Source organism: Octopus sinensis, linkage group LG5, assembly GCF_006345805.1.
Source record: "Octopus sinensis linkage group LG5, ASM634580v1, whole genome shotgun sequence".
Taxonomy (NCBI): Eukaryota; Metazoa; Mollusca; class Cephalopoda; order Octopoda; family Octopodidae; genus Octopus; species Octopus sinensis.
This window is the reverse complement of record NC_043001.1, coordinates 111532345-111549844: the sequence shown is the minus strand read 5'-3', so window position 1 is coordinate 111549844 and position 17500 is coordinate 111532345.

Here is a 17500-nt window from a genome sequence, read left to right as displayed (position 1 = left end):
GACCATCGTGCCTTTCCCCGGTATTTGCTTGACCAGGCTGGAGCGTCTCTAACCTAAATTCTTGTGCAAGGGACGCATTCCATTGTTCAGGCGGTCAGTCTGTTGCCAGCATCCACTGAGTGGCTGATTAGGTATGCCGCGGCTGCGAATGCGCAGATACACACTTACATTACGCCACCTTCCACGATTTCTGGAAGGTGAGCGTGTGTGGGATCCGTTTGTAAGGCTCGTTTTTCCGCAGCTCGTTTCCATGACAGAGCTGCAGTCGTGGGTAAAGAAAAGTCCAAGACTGGGCGTCTGGCACCAGCAGTGTCGTCAAGCGCTCACAACCCCCTACCAGTCAGGCGATGGGATCAGTGGATATTCATCGTTAGAAATTCATAGAGGATTACTGGCATGGAAGTACGGTGAGACTCTAGGCGCCGACGAGAACGAACTGGTTAATCTGTTCCGGAGAACTTTACGGTTGGGATCTATTATGAATAATTTCCAGATGTCCATGTCCTGGCAGTGCTACCGGGGCGCGGTACCAGTTCGAGATAAATTCTACTGGCAAGAATGTGATGTCAGACGGACTTGTCCGATGTGCTCGTAGAGTGACGGAACCATTCTGCACACCCTCGTTTAGTGTCCAATCATTGCTGACTTGTGGGGTTATGCTGAACAGCTGCTGTCACGTGTGGGATGGATCCGCCGGTTGGCAGAGTCTATAGCGAAGATTGCTGCGCCACACTCTTTCAATCGATCACATCGACCCCAGTACTTGACTGGTACTTAGTTTACCGACGCCGAAGGGATGAAAGGCAAAGTCGACCCCGGCAGAATTTGAACCTAGAACGTGAAGGCGGTGTGCAAACAATTGCGCCAGCTCACCGCCTTAAGAATAGCTGTAAATAATATTATCGTCATTGTTTAGGCATCGGGGTGGCAGAATCGTTAGCACGCTGGACAAAACGCTTAGCGGCAATTCGACGCTCATTACGTTCTGAATTCAAATTGCATAGAGGCCGACTTTGACTTTCAGGGTTGATAAACTAGGTACCATTTTAGCCCTGGTGTAGATGTAATCCGCTTACATTCTTCCTCGAAATTCTTGGCCTTGTACCAACATTTAAAATCAAAATTATTATCATTGTTATTGAGTGTAATTGAAATACATTTAATGTATTTCATTTGAAAACAACTATTAAGTACACCTAGACAAACTTGGACAGATTTAATACAGTATAATAGTAATTTACGACTATTTACATCTGTTAGCGTTGATATTGTTTTAGAACCTCGTAAAATCTATTGCTATAGGCAACAATTTTTAATGTAGTTACAGACGTGCTTTTAGATCATTCTTGTAGCAACTACAAATGGAATGATTAACATATTTCTTATTTGCCTTAATATTTTAATTCACCTGTATAGTTGCTTTGTTTATTAGCGTGCTACTTGCGAAATGCTGTAGGCGTTTAACCTTGCTGTAAGTACAATTAGTACGGGATTGATAATTTTGTCGAAAAAAATAGATGCTAATTGTAGCCTGGCTGCATATTAATTTTTTTATGGTTACTTCGAATTGCTCTCTTCTGAAAAACAGTTGTCATATGAGCACCACTTTGTTTCTTAGCGTGCTATTTGCAAAATATTGTTTGCACTGAGATGATTAGCCACTTGTTTAATGCTTCGGTAACAGCTTTTCAACTCTATAGCTTGTAGGAGAGAGACTCTTTTACTTTTTTACTTTTTCAGTCATTTGACTATGGTCATGCTGGAGCACTGCCTTTAGTCGAGCAAGTCGACCCCAAGACTTATTCTTTGGATGCCTAGTACTTATTCTATGGGGCTCTTTTGCCCAACAGCTAAGTATACGACGGTCTTTTTTCAGTTTCTATCTACCAAATCCACTCATAAGTCTTTGGTCGGCCCGAGGCTTAAGTAGAAGACACTTGCCCAAGGTGCCACATAGTGAGACTGAACCCGGAACCATGTCGTTCGTAAGCAACCTACTTACCACACAGCCACTCCTACGCCTAGATATTGACTAAAAATATGCACTTAGTATTTTGGAAAGTATTTTATAAATAACCACTAGACTAGATTGATATAGTGATGAAATGCGTCACCTCTCAATCTTTTCCGGACATTATTTGCTGTTCTATCATCAGTGAATTTCATTTGTACACTGACCGAGTTGTTTCAACGGATGGCCAATGTAGACTTTGTCTAAAAATACCGCTCATGAAGTAAGAAACAGCCAAAGAATTTTGGATATTGTCAATGCCTGGACCAATTCAATTTCGAAATTGTCTACTGTAAATCCCAGATTAGCTGCTATGATACTTTCTGGAAACTATTTTCTTTGAAATATTCCTCTAACGAGACAGATTAGTTCTCAACAATATTATTCGCTTTGGAAAATATATTTTTGCTAATTCTATGCATTTTAAACCTCTTATTCAATAATCATTTTTTTAGATTATTAAATTTCATGTTTTAAATTTTAATCATTTATTGGTTATGTTAAATCTAGTTAACATTTTATGCTAATTTATTTAATTTCTAAATTTATGTGCTGTTATTTAGACTGCGTTACATATTTGACATTCTTTGCCTGAAAGACGATGTAGTGCTCGTGTCTTGGTTGGCACCCCTAGACAGGTGTCGTTAATGTTCTTCTTTGGCTCTTTGTAAACGTACCCCTTCAGGATAGTTAGAATTTCAGAGGACCAACGTTCTGGCACTGAAGGACGGAGAGTAGTGCTAAGGACAATGATGTCTTTTCGACGCTGGAGAATTGTATATCTTGTGACAATTCATTGTTTAATTTATAGTGACGCCTGGTTCCAGGCGCCATTTAGGGATTTTCATCCACGCATCGCAGAGATTAGAGCCTTCCGGAAGCCCCTTATGCGCATGCGCAGACATCAGCTGCAGCTAGACTTGACCGCCATTGTCTCTCTTCGCCCGTGCTGCCAACCGAGACGGACGCCACTTGACCAGCTCCGTGTGGCTGGAATTCTGAAGGCGATCTACGTCTTCGGTGAATCTGTGAAAAATGTCTTCACAATTGTGATTAAACCGACTCCGCGGCTTTCACCACATACTGTTATTTGTTAGGAGATTCTTGTTCCCGCTATTTTCCTTTCCACGACTAAGTAAGGAATTCTGAGGCACCCTTCCAGTGCCAACCTCACTTCCTACAAATTAATTTCACTATTTCTGCTATAAGTATGCTTCAGTAAAACCCTGTTACATCCTGGAGACTGATATTATATTTCTCCTTTGTATATTGTTGATGGCTTGTCTTAATATGTGTTGATATTCAGTGGCGAGCATACAAAGAATATATTGCTGTTCATGTGGGGTATTAAACTTGTTCAATCTCAATTCATAAACTGCTTATAAAACACGTATGCTACAAAAGAAATGCTTCTTACCAAATATTGTTATTATTTTTATTAATATCTTGGCTTCGTACTTTGCTTAAAGATTAATTGTATATTGTCTGACTTGAAATATGACTTTTTGAAACTTCATTTTTTTATGTGTTAAAATGATGAAGATGGTACAAATAAACGAATAAATAGAGAAATGAAAATTTAATGGCGTAGTGCAAAAACTGTGCAACAATAACTCTTCCTACAAGATTTTCTGTGGAATGATTTAATAAAATTTCGTTTATCAGCTACATTTAACTTGATTGATGTTAAGGATGTTCTTTAAAATAAAACTTCCTAATATCTTTCTTAAAAATAGTAATTCTCTACAAGAGTTATTAAATATATCTCTATAAAAGAAGATTGATTTCTTTCTAGGAAACCGTTTGTAAAGAAAGCACAGTTTCCCATTGCCCTAAAACAAGGTTATATGTTTAAAGACGCTACATCTTTTCATATCAGACAGAAATCAAATTTTCTTGCTCTATCAATTCTCGATAATAAGATTTCTAAATGATATATTAAATTCTATTTCTATTTATGTCACTCATTCAATTTTCGTTTCTAAAATCCATGGCACCATTTTATAATACGAACAATATAGCTTATAATTACCTGACACAATATCACATTTTTTTTGTAACAGGCACAAAAAATTATATTTTAGTAATTCACACAATATCATATTTTTTCCGACAAAAAACGTTAATCTATACAAGAGGCAAGACTACGATGTAGTCGGAGGAAACTCAACATCACTTTGTTCAACACATGCTGTTTTATATATATACGCTTCCATGCAATACTATATATATATATATATATATATATATATATATATATATATATATATATATATATAGCAAATGAAAGACAGAAGATGGAATGTGTTAGAATTTGCTATATACCTAACCATCACTCTGAAAATGACTGTGCTTTACCTGTAAGCCACCAGGTGTAAAGCATCCGTTATATATATATATATATATATATATATAATATATATATATATATATCTTATCTGCTGTTTGTTGTTGTCTTTAAACTGCGGCCATACTGGTGCATCACCTAAAATTTCTTTCAGTGGAATGACTCAAACTTAGTGCTTTTGATTTCCAAAGCCTGGTACTTATTCTGTAGGGTTCTTTTGCCGAGACAGACAGACAGACATACACATAGGGAGAGAAAGAAAGAGAGAGAAGGAGTGAAACAGGGAGAGCTAGAGAGAGAATGAGACACATAAAGAGAACGATTGTTGATATTCTAGAATATAAAATGTAAAGAAGAAAAACGCGGAGCGTTTGAAACTAAACCATTCAGAATTGTGAACTATTGACATGGCTGCAGCTAGTTTGATTCTTACAGAAAGAGATTGTTTATGCTCAAAACAGACACACACGCAAACACAACACACACACACACACACACACACACACACACACACACACACACACACACGCATATATAAATATATGTAAGCGTGTGTATTTATGTATGTTTGTATGCTTATAGATTGTATACATTCATATATTTCGACACACAGTGGTAGAGTTGACTGAGGGAGTTAAATAGAATTTCGAAAGTAATTTAGCGAGGGCGAGTGAGGATGATATTAATAAAAATACACGTGAAAGAAGGGTCAGAATGGGTGTAATGAAATATTTAAGAATGAAAATAAGAATGTAAAAGAAATATAAATATTTCCTCAAATAACGAGAATGTGACGAAATATAAGCGAATTGTAGGTGACGATGACAGAGAAATCCCTTCATCGTCCTCTTGCTCTACTCATTAAATTATATCGGTTGCATGCAAAAACGTATAATAAACACATATAATACATTTTTTTCTTTTCACACACAAATCGATATATCGAACACTGATCTGAAAATACAGCGTGACCTATGGAAATATTATTGACCTATCCGAACTCATAACAGACATTTTACGCGGGAAGCAAATATTATTATTATGTGTTGAAGTAGAAAATAAAATGATGCCCATGTTGTGTTTCTCCCTCAGCCAATATACATTCACACTTTTCAGTTCAAACTTTATAGTCTTGCTTTTATTCTATGAAAAATCGAACGAAACATTCAAGTAGTAATCCAAAGATAATCAATACGTTTGTTTCTGGATAAAATATATTTTCATTGATATATTTTAAGATCTAACGCATTTCTTTTATTCAGCGATATTCAATATGGTGTGTCAACATGCTACAGACTGTCACCAGATCGTGCACAAAATGCACTTTATGTCCCAAAGTAATTAGGGGAAGGACACATTTGATTATATAACATGTGATACACTATGATATAAAACTAAAACTGAATGATATATTTGATTTTATATAGAGCATGTCTTTCTTGTTCCACTTGTTGCGGTTTTGCTGAATGCCCTTCCCACCTCAATACAAATTAAAGTATTAAAACCTTCTTTGAAGATATTTGATACATCGTTATTATTATTATATCAATATTCGTTTCGGAAAAAATAAATTTAAATAAAATAGCAAGACAAGAGAACCAAAAGGAAAAAAAAAATTAAAAGGTATGATTTTCTTAATGAGCATTATTTAGAAATATCTCATACCCATTCATTTAAACAAGATTGCTGAGAAAATCATGGTTGCTAAGTGATCACTCCACATCGTAAAATAAGAGCGAAACCTGCTTCAAGTTGCAAGCTGTTATTTAAAATATATATATATATATCACATTTCATAATGTAATCTTGCAAAAACTGTATGGTAATAGACGAGATAAGAAGGCGGAAATGCTTCTGGTCGTCGTCGTATTCCGTTGTAGTTGGCCTGTTTTAACCAATAAGGAAATCAATAACAACAACAACAAAAAACCCTAGCAAAATCGACAGCAATTGTATTACCAATAAAGGTATCGTCAAAGAGATATGTCTCAGTGTCTGTCCGTTCTTTGGAACTATCAGAGGAGTTTGTCACACGTAATTTATGTATAAAAAAATAAGTTAGATATTTTACAGATATTTTTGATCATATGTTGTGTTGAGGTGGTGTTGTTGTTGTTGTTGGTGGTGGTGGTGGTCTTAGTAGAGACTGTTGAATCCCTGGATAGTTCTGGTAGAGGAGACCTATAATCAATATCTTCCAACAATATTTAAAAAAATATTTAGAAACATAGGCGCAGGAGTGGCTGTGTGGTAGGTAGCTTGCTAACCAACCACATGGTTCCGGGTTCAGTCCCACTGCGTGGCATCTTGGGCAAGTGTCTTCTGCTATAGCTCCGGGCCGACCAAAGTCTTGTGAGTGGATTTGGTAGACGGAAACTGAAAGAAACCTGTTGTATATATGTATATATATATATAAGTGTGTGTGTGTATATGTTTGTGTGTCTGTGTTTGTCCCCCTAGCATTGCTTGACAACCGATGCTGGTGTGTTTACGTCCCCGTCACTTAGCGGTTCGGCAAAAGAGACCGATAGAATAAGTACTGGGCTTACAAAGAATAAGTCCCGGGGTCGATTTGCTCGACTAAAGACGGTGCTCCAGCATGGCCGCAGTCAAATGACTGAAACAAGTAAAAGAGTAAAAGAGTAAAGAATATATTAGTTTGCACCTCTGTTTAAGACGTTAAGATGGGTTTCTGCTTCTATTGTTAGAAAATTCAGTGACCATGTACGTCGTCTATTGTTTGATTATACACAATATATGGAAATAATATTCAGAGATATGTTTTGCATGAAACTCAAACATTTGTTAGAATATTTGATGAAATGAATAGATGGAATTTAATAATAGACCTGTGGTAATAAGAACGTTTAACATATACAAGGACAATTAGACACTTTCAATAATTATCTATTTATAATGTTTAAAAGAAAATAGCTTAATATTCAATTCGGATCCAAATAATAATTTAAATCAATTGAAAATATAATACATTTAGTGTAACAGGAAGTGTGTCCTTTGTTGACAGTGGTAGAGCAACACTAGACATATCACGGTATGGTTTAAACTTTTCAATAAACTGTGATCTCTCAAGCTCTTCTTGACAAATATGGCTTCAGGGAAAGCTGATATTTTCTAAATAAATTCAACGTGGCGTGATAACTTGAAAGAAATACGAGTAGAATATCCACCAAGTAATGTGTTGTGTATTGTTTATAGCATTTACGTTATGATCGGGGGCTTAAAAGATGATAAAGGATGTAGACTTCTAGATGTTTCAAGTATATTTAATATTCATTGCGATAATGTACATGACTATATTTATTTATTGTAAAATTCATAAAAATCACGACATTCTTTTGTCAGAGGATAAGGAGAGAATATCATGAAACGATTTCAGTAACAGAAAATCAATAAGTTTGCTTTCGTTTCAATCGTTATTTGTAGGGTTTCAATCGTTTTTCTTGTCATCGAGAAATACTTAATACGCTATAAATCATTGTGTTGGGTATGCTGACTATAGAAAACGTCAACACTAACTTTCCGATGTCTGGTGACCAGATCAACCCTCATTTGCCATTACCTCCTATATTACTGAGGGATACATATCTCAGCGGAATGATACAGAAGCGAATAACTTAACAATCAAATTAGTAATTTGGTGGAAGATGTGGACAATTATTATTTTGTTCATCGAATCTTTATGAATTGGATACGTGTTGTACGTTCTTGTTGAATGAAGGTGCCTTCATATTTCACATGCTTTGTAGTGCTTTCCTTGAAGGTCATTTCAATGTTGATACTGAGGAGTGTGTCGCTTGTAATTCCTCGAGAGCTTGGTTTCATTCAGTATAGATTATGTCTCACATTTAGATGTTCCTTTTGGACTGTACAGCATGTAATTAACACTACATTGTACTCACTACTGATCCGTTAAATACTATTACGTTTTCATATTACTGAAATAGACCATGCTTACTTGATATAACCAAGCTTATATGCCTTGTTTATAGCTGTCTATGACTTTACAACTATCATTAGATGGGGGTCATTATGGAGACATGCTTGCAATGGGAAATATTTTTTTATCTGAGACCGCATGTTGAAACTAAAGCGATTGTAGCCTGAAAAACATATGCCGGCCATTCAGAATCACAATAAGACTAATAATTTCAATGTTATCTGTGATCAGAGCGCAGTTTTGTGGGAAGAACATTTTGAAACCATAATAAGAATAATAAATGTTTAAATGGCAAGAACAGTGTGTTTCTGAATATCTAGCATGTATCTTCCAGGCCTCAGTCATTATAAATTGGCACTTTTGAAAGATACGTAAGGATATGAAAAGATGTGTATATTCGATTGTTTAATACTGGTTTTATACATATCTATGAACCTGCAAAGCTCAGCAGAAGTAGATTGTTTTGAGTTAACTCTTAATACATTGCGTCCAAGTAGACAAGTTTTATCACAGATCGTGATCACGAGTTGTAAGTTTTTAACCGAGTAATTATGTAATAAAATGCCTCAAATACCGTCCAAGATGTTACGTGTTCACTGTTTTAACAGGGAAGCGTTGTGGTAGATTTTCAGATAATTTCGCTCACTGTTATAAAACCATGTAGGTCAATGGAATTAAATTAAATTCGCTATGAGTATACGTCCGTATATCTAAACTGGCATTATGCAATTAATCTTGAATTGTATTTCACCTTTCTATATCTTTTCTGTGTCAGTCATATCGCGAGCGAAATTTTCATCATTTTTCTTTTTCTAAAATTGTCACACTGCGCATAAATCTGCAAACTGAATAAAAGTATTTCTTTTATCATTATTATTATTATTATTATTATTATTATTATTATTATTATTATTATTATTATTATTTTTATTATTATTATTATTATTATTATTATTATTGTTGTTGTTGTTGTTGTTGTTGTTGTTGTTATCATCATTATTATGTTTCCTTCTTTCTTCAAATTTTCTTCCATTTCTCACCGAATGTTTTCCTTAAACCTAGGGCAGAGAAGCTCATTGCATGCACTCCCGGAGTACAAACGCAAATTCACAAGTAAAATATGTATTTAAAAAATTAATAAATAAATAAATCACTGAATGGATGTTGTTTTCACAGCGATAATGCTCTCATCAATTTTATTATTATTATTATTATTATTATTATTATTATTATTTTTATTATTATTATTAGTAGTAGTAGTAATAATAGTAGTAGTAGTAGTAGTAGTATTCTTATTGTTATTAATATTACTATTACTATTATTTCATTTTATCTTTTAGTAACAAATTTTGCATTCCTTTACAAATTCAGGGTATTTCTTTTTTTTAATAAGCGCGTGATTGTGTTCGTAAAACAATCGTCTTGGCTCCAGGTTAAGCATCGTCACTTTAAAGTTCTGTCACATTTGTTGAAACGCAATATCATCTCGTGTTGTACGAAAGACATAAAGTAACTAACATGTGAAGAAATGCTGGTGTGAAAATGATATTATGAGATATTCTATGCATGTCTTCAATGAGTTACGTTTTAAGTTATCCTTCTTCTATACTTTGGTTCCCTTGGCGAAGTTTATAAAACTCACGTTATCAATACCCAATACAAAGAGGGAACAAAAATATTACGAATTGCACATACAATCATGGCATGTCTCCTAAAATTCATTATAGTTTCATGTTTTTCGTTGAAACACATACCTTGCAGCTTATGCTCTTTTACTTGTTTCAGTTATGTGACTGCGGCCTTGCTGGAGCAACGCCTTTACTCGAGCAAATCGACCGCAGGGCTTATTCATCGTAAGCCAAGTACATATTCTATAGGTCACTTTTCCCGAACCGCTAAGGTAAGGGAACACAAACACACCAGCATCGTTTGTCAAGCGATGTTGGGGAGACAAACACAGACACAAACACACACATATATATATACATATACATATATACGACGGGCTTTCCAATTCCGTCTGTCAAATTCACTCACAAGGCTTTGGTCAGCCCGAGGCTATAGTAGAAGACACTTGCCAAAGGTGCCACGCAGTGGGACTGAGCCCGGAACCTTGTGGTTCGTAAGAAAACTACTTACCTCACAGCCGCTCCTACGCCTATAAATCGATAAGACATTACTATTGTTTTCAAAATATCCTCAATTCTGATCTTTCATTCAAACACATCCATCTCTAATTTCCAATTTCAGAGATTAATGATTTATCGCATAATAAGACGGTAAGATGGCATCATCTTTAACGCACCCAAAACAATGCTTAGAACCATTTCTTCCGACTTTATGCTTTGAGTTCAAACACCGCCGGGGTCAAATTTGCATTTCATCATTTAGAGATTGATGAAGCAAGTACCAGTTGAACACTGGTGTCGTTGTACTTGACTCCAGTGCAATTGCTGGCCTAGTACTAACATTGGAAATCAATATTTTATCTGATAATTTTGCTCTTCGTAAAATGACTATAAGCGACATTACTTTTTTTAGCATGCTAAAAAAAGTCATGTCACGACATCCTTTTCCATGAAACATGTAATTCAGTAATGCATGAAGTTAGATATAACACAATATTTCAAGAGGGAAAATGCCACAAATAAATAATAATACACGCCGCTAAATCAGAATTGTAGAAATCCAAAGTCATTTTTAAGTTAAGGCACTCTGACTATTGAATCTATATTTTCTTTCTTTTCAAGTCAGCCAAACACTGACAGAATTCATTTTATATAACATTGACATACATATATAAAATTGAAAAGGATTTTCTTTCTTCACAGGAGATTCGTATTTCTACTAAAAAACTGCATAAGGTTGGAAGTCTCACAGATTTTGATATTGACGTTTATGAATCTTTTCTCAATATTTTTGATAGTTTCATTTCATGTATGTTACACAATTGGTTCTCAACTTTTGAAATTTTGCGTGGGTTTGTCTACATTTCTAAAGGTTTTAGCGTAAATTGTATAATAAATGGACTCGTATACACACAATTTCTAACCTCTCGCATCTAAGTAGGTATATGCATTTCACTATAGCATTCCCCCCATGTCGAGGAAGACGTGGCTAGTATTTGACAATGATATAGTGGGGGTACTTATTAATTAACTGATCAGAAATTTGTGACACACTTAATGAGTCTCAAGGAAACTTCTGCATCCGTGGTGTTTATACTAAAATTCACAATTAAAAATATTCGTGTAATGTATGGGCCCTTGTATCTTCCAAAATGTAAGAGGCCTTCAACATCATAAAATAAATGCAAGAGTGTTTTTTTATTGGGGGAAATTTAGAGGCTAGACATTTTATTCAGCTACACATCGACATTACTCTCTGAAGTTTGCAGTTCTGACTGGAACTCAAGCGAAAAACACTGTAAATCAGACACATTTTTGGCGACTAACAGGTATTTCATGAACACCAGGAGGCTAAAATTACTACAAATTCTAATGTCAATTAATTCACGTGTAAATGTGGTTTTCCAGATGTTACCTTTCGAGTATATCTGCTTTACAAAACAAATACAAATATTCGCTGAAAAATATCGGCGTCATGGGGTTTATATAAAGGATTGATTTCAAACTCTTAATAATTAGGAGTATTAAATGGTGGCTTAAATTGCTTCACAGCTCTAACTAAAGAAAGAACACACCCATACAGTTTTACGATACAATATATCCGCATGACCGGCCGGCACACAGAATATCTAAGCCTTCACTTCAAACATTGAGTGTGCATACAAACATATTACCAAGTAGTTCTGCAGTAAATATCCGTTTTCCCTTTTTAATTGGAGTATAGCTTCAATGCAACAACAATTGAACTTCTTTCCTACATAGTTCTCACAATATAACTTATTGCAGACAAGGATATGTGTTTATCACTAAATGTGCATCAACAATAAAACGAAGAAGAGAGGCAGCTACAAAAATCTCCATGCGACAAGGAAATTCAGTATCATTTTTTAATGAGAATCAGTATCTTTTATTGTAGTAACGGAAAGAAGCACAGTGTAATTGCACTGTGTTGCAGAGCTTCGTAGATGCATGTATATCGACATACACGCAGACACATGTAAACACAAACACACATACATACATATATTATATATGATATATACATATATATATATGTACACACAGACAGATACATAGATAGATACATACATACATAATTCATAAATACATATATGTCTTTATATATGATATGCGTATAACTCTCTCTCTCTCTCTCTATATCTATATATATATATATATATATATATATATACATATATATATATTCATGTATAAATGTGTGTATAAGTGCATATGTATATATATATATATATATATATATATATATATGAATGTGTGTGTGTATGTATGTATGTGCTTGCGTGTAGCTTCATACAGAAAGAGAGAGAGAGAAAGAGACAGACAGACAGACTGACAGACAGGGACAGAGAAACATATAGGGGAACGTGAAAGAGAGAGAAATAGAAAAACAGTGAAATAGGCAGCGACTAAATAAAAAATCGAAATGCTTTAGTTTCTTTCATTGCATATAAAATGGCGTATAAAAGCAATGTAAAACTAATAGAAGATCATAAGAGATGCGGGACAGTGCATTATAAAAGGGAAAATCTATTCGATCATAATCTTTGAAAATGGTATGCAATTACAATTGGGAATCATAAATCGATTGGAATTTAGAGGGTGACAATAGATTTCATACGCCGGCCATTGTGAATACTAAACGGGAATGGGGCAGAATTTCACAGCTGTTGTTCACGCCAATAATGTTGGTGGGAATCTGACTCTTAAGAGAATCAACTGCAACAGATACTCGCATCGATCGTCAGAAGTATAAAGAATGCAATTAATACTTATAAACAACATAGACAAAGGCCTTGTCATTAATACTTACATTTCTTGTTAATTTTAGCGTCATCAATGAAATATTGCAAGAATTTAAACACATGATATTAGATTTAGTTCGATAAACAGAGGACATTGATAGCTGTATGTAAACATGTATATGCTTGCGTAGGTGTGCGTACGTGTATATGTGTATATGTGTATATATATATATATATATTATATATATATATATAAAGTTAATCCAAACATATGTATGTGTGTGTAGGTATATATATATATATTATATATAATATAAAAGTTAATCCAAATATATATATGTATGTGTGTGTAGGATATATATATTATATATATATATATAATATATATATATATGTATGTATATATGTATGTATATATTTATATATGTATATATATATATATATATATGTATTTATGTATGTATATATATATGCATATGTATATATGTATATATATATATATATATTTATATTATATATATATATATATATATATATAGATATATATATATATATGTAATTTATATATCTGGCGGGCAAATTATAATAGACATACTGGCAATCAGGCAAACACGCATGGTCTCTCTCTCTCTCTCTCTCTCTCTCTCTCTCTCTTTCTGTTATCCAACCACGCATATTTGGTTAGGTGTGTGCATATGTGTGCGTGTATGTACTTTTGATTATTTCCCTATATTATATATATAATATATATATCTATATATATTATATATATATATATATATATATACATACATACATACATACATACATACATACATACATACATACATACATACATACATACGTACATACACACGTACATATATAATACGAATAAATAGACTTCAAAGTAGCTCCTATTTGTCTGTGTAGGAGAGATTTGTATGACTTTCTAAAATCGATAAAGTGCGTCCACTGACCTGGCCGTGGAGAGTGAGAAATCCAACGTTTCGGATAGAATCCTTCTTCAGGGAAAAGTTGAAAGAAGAGAAAATAATGATAGAGATCAGTTTCATATCCTCCAAGGTGGAAGTAATATTATGCTGCTTCTCATTAATTTTCCCTAATCAATATGTGTCGTTGTAAGTTCACTGCACACTATTAATATATTTTACTATTTTACACTCTCACGCACAAACTAGCATACAGACAAGAACACACACATGCAAAAACACGCACGCACACGCACTCGCACATATTACACACTCGTACATATACATGTGTATATGTGTATATGCGTATATCTATATTAAATATACCTTTACATGTATACACACACACACACACACACATATATATATATATATATAGATATATATATATATATATATATATACATAAACATACTTACACACACACGCATATATATAATATATATATTAATTTCAACAATTGAGGGTAAAATTAATTAATTAATCAATTTCACCAAGTGTTCAGTATGCAAAGGGACCATTTAAGGCGAATTCAAATTATTACATTATATAAAAGGGCTTAGTAAAATAAATTACTTTGCCGCATACTGAACTCATTAGAAATAGCAGCTAAAAAAACTTTTTAAAACTATTTCTAATACTTAAAGAAAACCTCTCTCATATAGTGTTTGCTCAATTCAACTCACGCAAATATGGGGGTAGAGACATTAAAAAATCAAGTGCAAAGGTTATTTGAGAGAACGTACGTTTCAAGATTAGTCAACACGCACTTCTATCATCAGCTCAGAACTCCCTGGTTTGGATTGAAAACACTGAAAGTAGGAGCATACCTTTCGGCCTCCTCTCGCGTCCGAAGATCTGCTCGAACTAACAGTGCCAACAAACTCAAAAATGCAAGCGAAGAATTTCTGCCCTCCCCTTTCCACCAGCGTGGGGGAAATCAGCAAACACTATGTTTTTTCGGTAAAATCCGCGGCATTATATAGAGAGAGATGAATTATAATTTCAAACAATTGAGGGTAAAATTAATTAATTAATCAATTTCACCAAGTGTTCAGTAGGCAAAGGGACCATTTAAGGCGAATCAAATATTAAATTATATAAAAGGGCTTAGTAAAATAAAATACTTTGCCGCATACTGAACTCATTAGAAATAGCAGCTAAAAAAACTTTTTAAAACTATTTCTAATACTTAAAGAAAACCCTCTCCATATAGTGTTTGCTCAATTCAACTCACGCAAATATGGGGGTAGAGACATTAAAATCATAGTGCAAAGGTTATTTGAGAACGTACGTTTCAAGATTAGTCAACACGACACTTCTATCATCAGCTCAGAAATCCCTGGTTTGGATTTGAAAACACTGAAAGTAGGAGCATACCCTTCGGCATCCTCTCGCTTCCGAGATCTGCCGCAACTAACAGTGCCAACCAAAACTCAAAAATGCAAGCGAAGAATTTCTGCCCTCCCCTTTCCACCAGCGTGGGTTAAAATCAGCAAACACTATGCTTTTTTCGGTAAAATCCGCGGCATTACTGAGAGAGAGATGAATTATAATTTCAACATTGAGGGTAAAATTAATTAATTAATCAATTTCACCAAGTGTTCAGTATGCAAAGGGACCATTTAAGGCGAATTCAAATTATTACATTATATAAAAGGCTTAGTAAAATAAATTACTTTGCCGCATACTGAACTCATTAGAAATAGCAGCTAAAAAAACTTTTTAAAACTATTTCTAATACTTAAAGAAAACCTCTCTCATATAGTGTTTGCTCAATTCAACTCACGCAAATATGGGGGTAGAGACATTAAAAAATCAAGTGCAAAGGTTATTTGAGAACGTACGTTTCAAGATTAATCAACACGACACTTCTATCATATATATATATATATATATATATATATATGCCCATTCGAATTCTTACAAGATTGAATAGATAGGGTGCGTTAGGGGCTTCGAAACTTGAAGTAATACGGAATATATATAATATATATTATATATATATATATATATATGAGTGTGTGCCTGTGTGTGTTTGCGTGTATGTATGTATGTATTTATGTATGTATTTATGTATGTATGTAAAGTAGTATAGATATATATATATATATATATATAAATACGCAATCTTTTGTTGTGCGTAAGATATGACGCACTAAAATTTTCATAATGAGTTACACCATGGTATGTGACTTCGTCGGTAACTGATGCGATTAAAGGTGATTGCTATGTTATGAGAAAAGAATGGCGTATCTATTTGCGTTTACGGATCATGGTTTGGAACCATTTTTGGGCCACTAGTAGGATTTCAATCGGTTGTCTAATATCTGGTGGATGTGCAGCACCTTTAGGACATTAAATAGGCGTAGTTTCTTTGCAGTTAAAAATCTCACTTTGCCAATACAATATTGTAATGTTCGCTGTTTCCGTTCGTTTATATCGTCTCGTCAACTTTATTGTTAAAGATGACAAATATCTCACTTAAATTTATTTAGATCGCGTTAACAACTAATGACTAAGAATTCACTCGAAACGGCGACAACGACAGTTGTATAAAGTTTCAGTTGTTAAAGGATACAACATAATATAATACGTGCAGTGATAAATTACGAAAATTATGGGATACCACGACGTTTTACACTGGGCAGGTAATTACCCTGCTGTCGAAGTTTCGCGATAATTTGGTGCCTGTCGGTTAAGCTTTCCATTGGTCTCAGAGCTCATATAAGTTAATATTTTATTGAAGTCCTTAAAGGTTTTCCCAGCAATAATCTTCCGACTAAATACTGCGCGACAAACGCAAAATACGGGAATAGTTGTTTGATTTTGGTTGTTGCGATTAGTAGAATGGCTGAGATAAAGCCTGCGTAGATTAGTTCTCTTTCTCCGTTGCAGTGTGTGATGCTGAGTTTTGTCTTTTCCAAGAAAGTGTAACTCAACATCATACACATTATAGAGTCTGTGACGTTTCCATATTCTTGGAAATTGATAGATAAATAAGACTAAAACGTTCGCATATGTCCTCCTGGAGACTTAGTGTGAAGAGAAGATTGGTTCAAATTATACTTTGGTTGTTCTCTGTTACTAATGCTACAAAATTTTAACAGGCCGTTGTAATTAATGGATATCAATTCACGTGAAATTCCCTCTGATGACAAACTGAAATTTCTATTGATGTGAGATGCTATTTCAATTATTGTTTGTGTTTGACTGGAACTCAAGATGATATATAGAATATATCCCTTTGTTCATGCTTGTTCTGAATAACGATTTGGGTTGATTTACTAAGTGCTAAATGTTTTAAGTTAAAGATTGGTGA